The sequence below is a fragment of the Alligator sinensis genome, unplaced genomic scaffold (assembly GCF_000455745.1).
Source record: "Alligator sinensis unplaced genomic scaffold, ASM45574v1 scaffold560_1, whole genome shotgun sequence".
Classification (NCBI taxonomy): domain Eukaryota; kingdom Metazoa; phylum Chordata; order Crocodylia; family Alligatoridae; genus Alligator; species Alligator sinensis.
In genome coordinates this window covers 3,980,555-3,988,082 of record NW_005841837.1, presented here as the reverse complement: position 1 = coordinate 3,988,082, position 7,528 = coordinate 3,980,555, and the positions used below count along the sequence as shown (strand labels likewise).

At 42.1% G+C, this 7,528-nt stretch overlaps 1 long non-coding RNA gene across 2 annotated transcripts; it reads right to left on the bottom strand.

Moving 5' to 3' along the window:
* Positions 1-1,381: 1,381 nt before the first annotated feature.
* Positions 1,382-4,409, bottom strand: LOC102385976. 2 transcript variants are annotated; one of them, XR_322857.1, is made up of 3 exons: positions 4,378-4,409; positions 4,027-4,104; positions 1,382-1,476 (listed from the first exon to the last, which is right to left on the bottom strand). It is a non-coding gene; the product is annotated as an uncharacterized LOC102385976 (long non-coding RNA). The 2 variants fall into 2 exon arrangements; XR_322858.1 differs by lacking the exon at positions 4,378-4,409 and adding an exon at positions 4,221-4,281.
* Between the last annotated feature and the right edge of the window lie 3,119 nt (positions 4,410-7,528).

Below are 7,528 nucleotides of genomic sequence, written 5' to 3'. Positions count from 1 at the left end.
GAGAGAGAGAGAGAGAGAGAGAGAGAGAGAGAAAAAAAGAAAGAAAGAAAGCAAGCAAGCAAGCAATTGGAGTTTAGGAGAAAGAGCATGAAGATTTCTAACCGCTGCTAATCCCTTCGAATCCAGCTTCTTTTTCTCCTTAAGAGGGCAATAGAGGGCTGACTTACCGAACCCACGGATCTTCAACCACTCCGAGGGGCCAAACGGCCTCTAGCCTCTCCCCGTCGCCGAGCGCAATCCTAAGACGTATCCCTTTCCCTTTGAAACTACCGAACCCGCGGAGCTTCAACCACTCTGGGGTCAATTGTCGGAGTCCTCTAGCGAGGACTTAAGCGGAGCTGAGCCTGGAAAACTGTCCAGCCTACACCACGACCATCTTTGGTGTAAGTAAACAATCTTTTAATCAACCATTACGCGTCCATAACTAATTCTAGCTCGCCACTGGTCTTCTTCGACCCCGCGTGCCCGGGCTGCTGGCCACAGCCCGCGTGCGCAAAAACGGGTCCGCATATCGCTCCCGGCTTGCACATGGTGACATGGACGAGATCGGGAGGCGGCCCGCACAATAAGGACAGGGGACATGCTAAGTATGGGCTGCAGGGATACATATTTATCCCTTCAGGATCTCAAGCCCAGAATCTTTTCATAACAGTTGAAAGAGCAGGGACAGAATTTATTTTTAAGAGAAGGAAAAGAAGGGTAGGCAGGAATCACAGTGTGAACTGGGATGTCTGAAGTCTGCTTGTACCCTGTTTTAGTGTGGCTATCGGTACTTATGGCCAGGAGAGAATCCATGTATGTGAATCCTAAGTGAGCACAGGGCTTCCCTTTAGTTCAAAGGTAAGCACCTACTCTTCCTAAGGGACTGGGCTTAAGCCATGCTGATGTTCTTGACATTTCCTACTGCTTAGCTTATGCAGTTTCCTGCTCAGGATATTGACTTTTGTAGCTCCCATTCTAAAGCACTTAAGGGTATGTCTTCAGGGATCTCCATCACAAGTTGAAGGAAATCAGCCCTGTCCACTCATTCCTTTCCCCTGTGCACAAACCCCATAAAAGAGTTGCTAAACTGTCCCAGGGCACCTTCAGAGCTTAATTTCTGGAGCTGATAAGTGCAGAAGGGGAGTAGGGTTTATCCCCCTAGTGGCACAACTGAGGTTCCTGCTGCCATCATGTGTACATAACCAAATTCTACCCTGTATAGTGAGTCTAGGCACCTAATTTGGTTTGTGAATTCTACTGGGAAAATGGGTCATTAATGGCCATGGCAATGCTGAGTCTCTGTGTAAAACAAGGTACTGATGCTTACTTGGATGCACGTACTTCCAATCATGTATCTTGCAAGCTCTACCAAGATGGTCAAAAACCTGTTTCTTACCAAGGGCAGCTCCAGACAGGTGTGGTATGGTTGCATCTCCCTTTCCACAGTGTAGGTCAGTGGCTCTGGTTCTCTACAGCTCCAGATGCCTGTATCCCCTGCAGAATCCAGAACATACCACAGGAGCATCAGCCAGGATCTTCAAATCCTCAAATCAAATAAGAATTCCCCTGCTCGGCACACTGTCCATGCTCAGCAGCACCTCCCTTCCCATTCCCCTTCTCACCCTTTCTATTTATTCCTCTGGGTGCAGGAAGAGGAGATCCACCCACTGCTGCTGCTGTTCCTAGCAGACCTGGAAAAAGATTCAGAAGTGCTCCTGCCTCTCTCCAGCCAGAGATGATGGAGCAGCTCCACAGGGAGCCAGGCTCAGCCAGGATCAATGGCAGCAGCAGTAGTGGGAGGGTTCCCCCTCCTTCCCAGTCCCTGCTGGCGTTCCCTGCCAGCCAAGGGGCAGGTGCACTGCTGTCGTTGGTCGAGCACAGATTCCTGTGCACTTGCTCCCTGCCAGTGCTGTGTTCTGTCCACTTCAGCGGTAGAAGTGCGGTGGAGGGGGAAGCAGGGGGTATAGCTACTTCAGCGGTAGAAGTGCGGTGGAGGGGGAAGGTGGGGGTATAGCTCCCCCTGCCAAACTAGTCACTGCTCCCACACCCCTGTTTTCAAAGTTATGGATCTGCCTATACTTATTACAGCACATCTTCTGTGTCCATTCACACATTTCTTTATAGAGAGGTTATTGGGGGGGAAGGGATTGATTATTTGGGTTTAGTTCATTATTAAGCACTTCATAAAAAATAACCTCTAATATTAACCAACACTTAGCTGTAACATGTCCATGAATGTTTAAATTCTTTTAATGCTTTGATACTTAAATTCTACTCTGTAGACTGGGGGAGCAGTGTTAACTTCTTCAACAAAAAACTTTAGTTTGGCACCTTTTTGGCAAGCTGCTCTTAAAGCTACCTTCAAAATTAGACATTCTATAATCACCCATTTTTGGCTTTGTAAGGAAACATTCTATTTTGATTATTTACAAAAAATATTTTCTTGAAGTATGTGTTTACAGTTGCTTTCATTTTGTTTCATACCTACTATTATTATGTGAAATCTGAATTATACAAGCAAGTAAAGACTGCATCATGTCTGGAAACCTGTCATTCCAGGTACAGTACAAACACAGAATAAAATACAGGCCATTTCCAAGAAGCTTACAGTTTACTTAAGATTATATTTTTCCTCTGCCTTGGACCTTTTGTCTGTCAAGATTTCTACATAAATTTCTAAACATGCATAAATTATTAATAATTCTAGCCATCTATTCTAGCTAACCAAGAATTGCTCAATGAAGCAATCTGTCAGAGGAAAATTTTCAAGGGAAAGGACCTATTTAGATGGGCTCTCTCTTTTGAAAATATGTTGGAGAAGAATTTTGTGCTTGTCAGGATGTCCAGCTTTAATGTCAATATTTTATCCAAAAATACTTTAGGTTAATTTATAGTTAATAATAATGTAAAAAAAGAAAAGAAACAGAACATTGTGTATTTGCATATCTTTAACTGCATTTTGATCACCCCAATTTGATTTTTTTGCTCCTGATTTGGAGTTCCAGTAATTTGATATTTGTATTTCTCTTACCATTTTTAGAATGGGGAAAAAATGACAATATCATGAAAGCAAATGCTTAGGGGATGTAAAGACATAGCTCCACTTAGGCACACCTAGAGTGGTCAAGTGACTTTCCCCTGCTTGAACTAAAGATCACCCCAGAATCAGAAAGAGAACCTATGTTTTCTGCATCATAATTCAGCAGCCTGCCCACTACAGACACTGCCTTCCTAACATCAGGCTGATAACATTTGACACCTGTTTGGGACAAGGGAGAATCAGACTTGCTTTTCTTTTCATCTGTTAACAAGAAGGAGCAAACATTTCTCTCTCTAACAATGTGTTGGCATATATACACTCACAGCAACAGCTCAAAAAATGTTTAAAAAGGTATAATTATTTTCCTAACTATGACCAAACTATCAATCAGAAACATCTGCTGCAGAATACCCAAAGGGAACAGAAAGTGAAAAGACTGGGTTTACACTAGATGGGTTAAGAGAAGCTGTAGAAAAAGGATGAATAGAAAGGGTAGGCAGCATCGCAGGGGAGCAGCAGGCAATAGGGCAGAACTGGTTTTGCTGCTTAACCTGTGGGTTGGGTTAGGAGGACTATGGGGAGAGCATGCTTGGATCCTTCAGTGCCAAGACCTGGAATGGTATAAACAAGTTATATGTCATATCCAGATGGAAGAGGTTGGTCATGGATATCAACTGGAGTGCAATGCCAGACCTGGGAGCACCCTAGACATTGATGGAGCCTTCAGCAAAAGGTCAAGCATTACAATTATTCATGCATTTATTTTCGCCAAGCCATACTATGCCAATGCCCACGAGAGTATCTGTGATGACTACTCTGTGGTTTCTGGAACTGAATGTAAGGATCCACCCACTTCCTGGATGTGTGTGCAGAAAGCACTTGCTGGCATATCACTTCTGGGAGCAACATAGTCACTTCAGATTGTTAGATTTTTTGACCATACAGTCTTACCTAGATTACAGCATCTCTACCTCTTATCTATGTAAGAGGTACCCTCTACCCACCTTCAGAATCTGTAGAAGATCCCAGGGTGGCATACAATGACTGATGTTACTTATGTCCTTCCTCCAAACTTCTAGCAGCTGGCACAACAGGTGCAGCAAAGGGAAAAGAAAATACAGCCAGATTAACATTGAGCCACAGTCATCTGGCACCATTCAACCCACTTTAAATTAAGCCAGGGGCTAGTCCACCCAACCTGAGAATGCTTCTGCACTTCACTACTATCTCTGCTCCTTTTCCACTGAATCTACACCACATGGGAATTGAGATTCTTCTCTCCCTCTTTCACCATAACAGGAAAAATCATCTAGGACCCCTGTGCTGGCTCCTTTCTGGGAAGAAGCAGCACTCACTCATAGAATCTGCTTTCTCTGATTTTTCTGCCACAACCCAACCCTGGCAGCTTTCGAGGTATGAAGTAAGGGCTTAAATAGGCAATGAGGCTTTCACTCAATGACCAGCAGCACGTCAGGGTGTGGGCCTGTTTCAGGGCCAATAAAGAGCAGTAAATTTGAGTCAGGCATTTCATAGCTGCTTGTTTGTAACATACTGGAAGGAATCCAGACACTATAGCAGCAGGCTCTGAAGAAATACCTGAATGCATCCAAGTATGCCTTCTTTTCTGAGTAAATATTTGGGTCAGAACACACTACGTTTGATGAGATCTGTGTGGGATACAAGCCTGGCCTACACGCAGCTGCATACCAGTTTAATCAAATCATTTTAGTTCTAGATCTGTGCAAACTCTGTGGTGGCTAATTTCTTAACATTTCTAACCAGCTGACACTAAACACAAATTAATCCCGTTTATAAACTGAATGCAAATACAGCCTTTGGTACTGGCTTACCTTAATCAATTTGAACTTGCATTTTAAGTGAGACCAGTAAAACGGTGCCTGTAAGCCAACTCAGACACAGAGCATAAACATATCCTGTGCTGAAAATCACATTAAAGGGAAGAAGGAAATAACTGTTAAATGTCTTTAAGACATTAGGCAGGCAAGGCTCTTTGGGTAGATGTGATATCTTTTATTAGACCAACTAAAAATTTGGGGAAAAGTTTTTTGCAAGCATCTGGGCACACCCCTCAGGTGTTTGTGCACAAAACCCTCAGGTGTTTGTGACTGAAAGCTTGCAAAGAACATTTCTCCAACTATTTAGTTGGTCCAATAAAAGCTATCACATCTACTTGAAGAGCCTTGCCTGCCTACATCCTTAGACAAACACAGCTACAACCAACACCCCTTTACTATAGTAGGGCATAATCTGAAAGGCTACTGCCCTTGACTGCATTTTACCACTTTCTCTCTATACTCCTTTACCGTGTATCTCACATATTCCCTCATTCTTTACCCAGGAAATAAACAGGTATTTGACAGCTTAACAGATGGCAATTTGCCTACTATTAATTGCTGGGAAACTGGTCACACAGGGAAGTAATCCATTCATTTTCTCCTCCGCATACTAATTGGCATGCCTGATTGGTGATAAGGAAGAATAATTAGATATATATGGCGCACTAGTACTGATTATAACCTGCATAGCAAATACCTGCCAGAGTAGTGATTGCAGCTCTGTTTGCACTACCAGACAGAAAACTGTGCTTAGAGGTTATGCCCAGTACTCAGGGAGTGAGGCTCAGCCTGGCACAAGTTGTCTAGCTTACTGCATTCTCAATTGGCTACAGCAACTTCTGAAAAAGGGGAAAAAGAGGGATTCACTGATGCTCAGGTCTGGGGACAAAGGAATCTTTCTTACTGGTATACAGGGGCAGATCAAGGCGGGGTGAACTTACAACTTCCTCTGATTTTTGGTCCATCCAAAATTTAAAACCAACTGCCTAGCAGTGGCAGCAGCACATCTACTCAGGCAGTAGTAAAGAAGCCAGTTGACTTAATGATTCATTACAATTTGCTTGATTCCTTCTAGACTTTTCATTTCACAGGTGTTAATGGCCCACTTTCCTTTTAAATGGTTTTTAGTGATTCCACTACTCCAGTTAGCCTTACTTGTGTAATGCTGATGCCTGTCAGATGCTCCTAGTAACATAGTTCCCATTTCACAGCCTTGAAGACTGTTTTTTAACTGTAGTTAAAAACATTAATTCAAGTGTAGAAATATTATCTCAGGTGAACACTAGCTCAGATGTGGAAATCACTTTCAATAAAGACTTGGAGGTACTGTCTGGATGCTCAAGAAGGCTTGATTTTTATTTTATGAGTCTGACACAGAGGTATATTTACTATAATGACTCCAGAATTAACTGAACAACATATTTGGATTTTTTTTTGCCTAGTTTGTTGTGTTTTATAAATATCATATAGCAAATTAAATCACATTCCAATAACTTTTTTTTCCCTTCAAACTTAAATTGAATAACTTAGCTCTAGGTCCCTAGCTTATTAGTGAAATTTTTAGTTTCACTTTAATTGGAGAAAAATATATGTTGTGTTTATATGTGAAGATACACCACACCATCTGTACCCCACCTTTTCAAAATCCTAGATCCACCTATGCTGGTATTTGACCCTGCCCACCTCCTCCCTCCCAAAGGGAATATAACAATCCAGTCTTTTTCCCATCCTCATTTTAGTGACACTTGAAGAGCCATATATCCCAACCCTGGAATAGATACTGCTGAAAACCATAAACCACGATTCCTTGCTAAAACAGTTGTGTAAAAGTTTGCTCTTCACTAAATCAATCCCAATTAGGTTAGTAAACATGATTTTGTTGAGCTTGTGGGTATTTACAAATACTGTCTACATAGCCTTCCACACAGCTTCCCCCAGGGTGGAGTGTTTATGATAATCCCTCACACAAGCAATGGCACATGTGCTTTTACATAAAAAGTCAGAGGAGACCCTTACCAGTCAGGACAACTGAAAATGAACAACAGATGGGGCTGTTCAGGGGAAGGAATGATTTTCAGGCACAGAGGTCCTGTCTAGTGGTTCAAGGAGAGCCTTCAGAAATATTTATTTTATGAACAAAGATGAATATCCTTCAATTTGTAACAGAGAAAAATGAAACATTATCATACAAGGCAGTTTCAGACTCATCTGCTATGATAAATGCATAATAAATAAATATTTAGAATTAGGGTCAGATGTGGAAAGTCTCTGAAATACTGACCACTGGGATTGTTTTTACGTATATATGTATTTTAAGGGGCGGGTTGTATGACTTCCTCCTTTGCATATCAAAGGGTACTACTCAAAACGCATCCAAAGCAGGGATCACTTCTGACATGGTTGGTCACAGAGTTCTGGAAATACTGGATCAAATATTTCATAAATATTCATTCACACTCTTAAACAAGTTTGTTTTGTAGATGTTGACACACTTTTTGTTTTGGCTTTCCATGACTTCTACTGAATGGCTTACTGAAAAAAATGTTCACCCCAGTGGCCTACTCAAAGCCAACTGAGCTTAATTTTTACAGAACACCAAGTTCCAGTTTGTCAGCATGAATACTCTCCAGAGAAAGCTGATTCTGAGAGT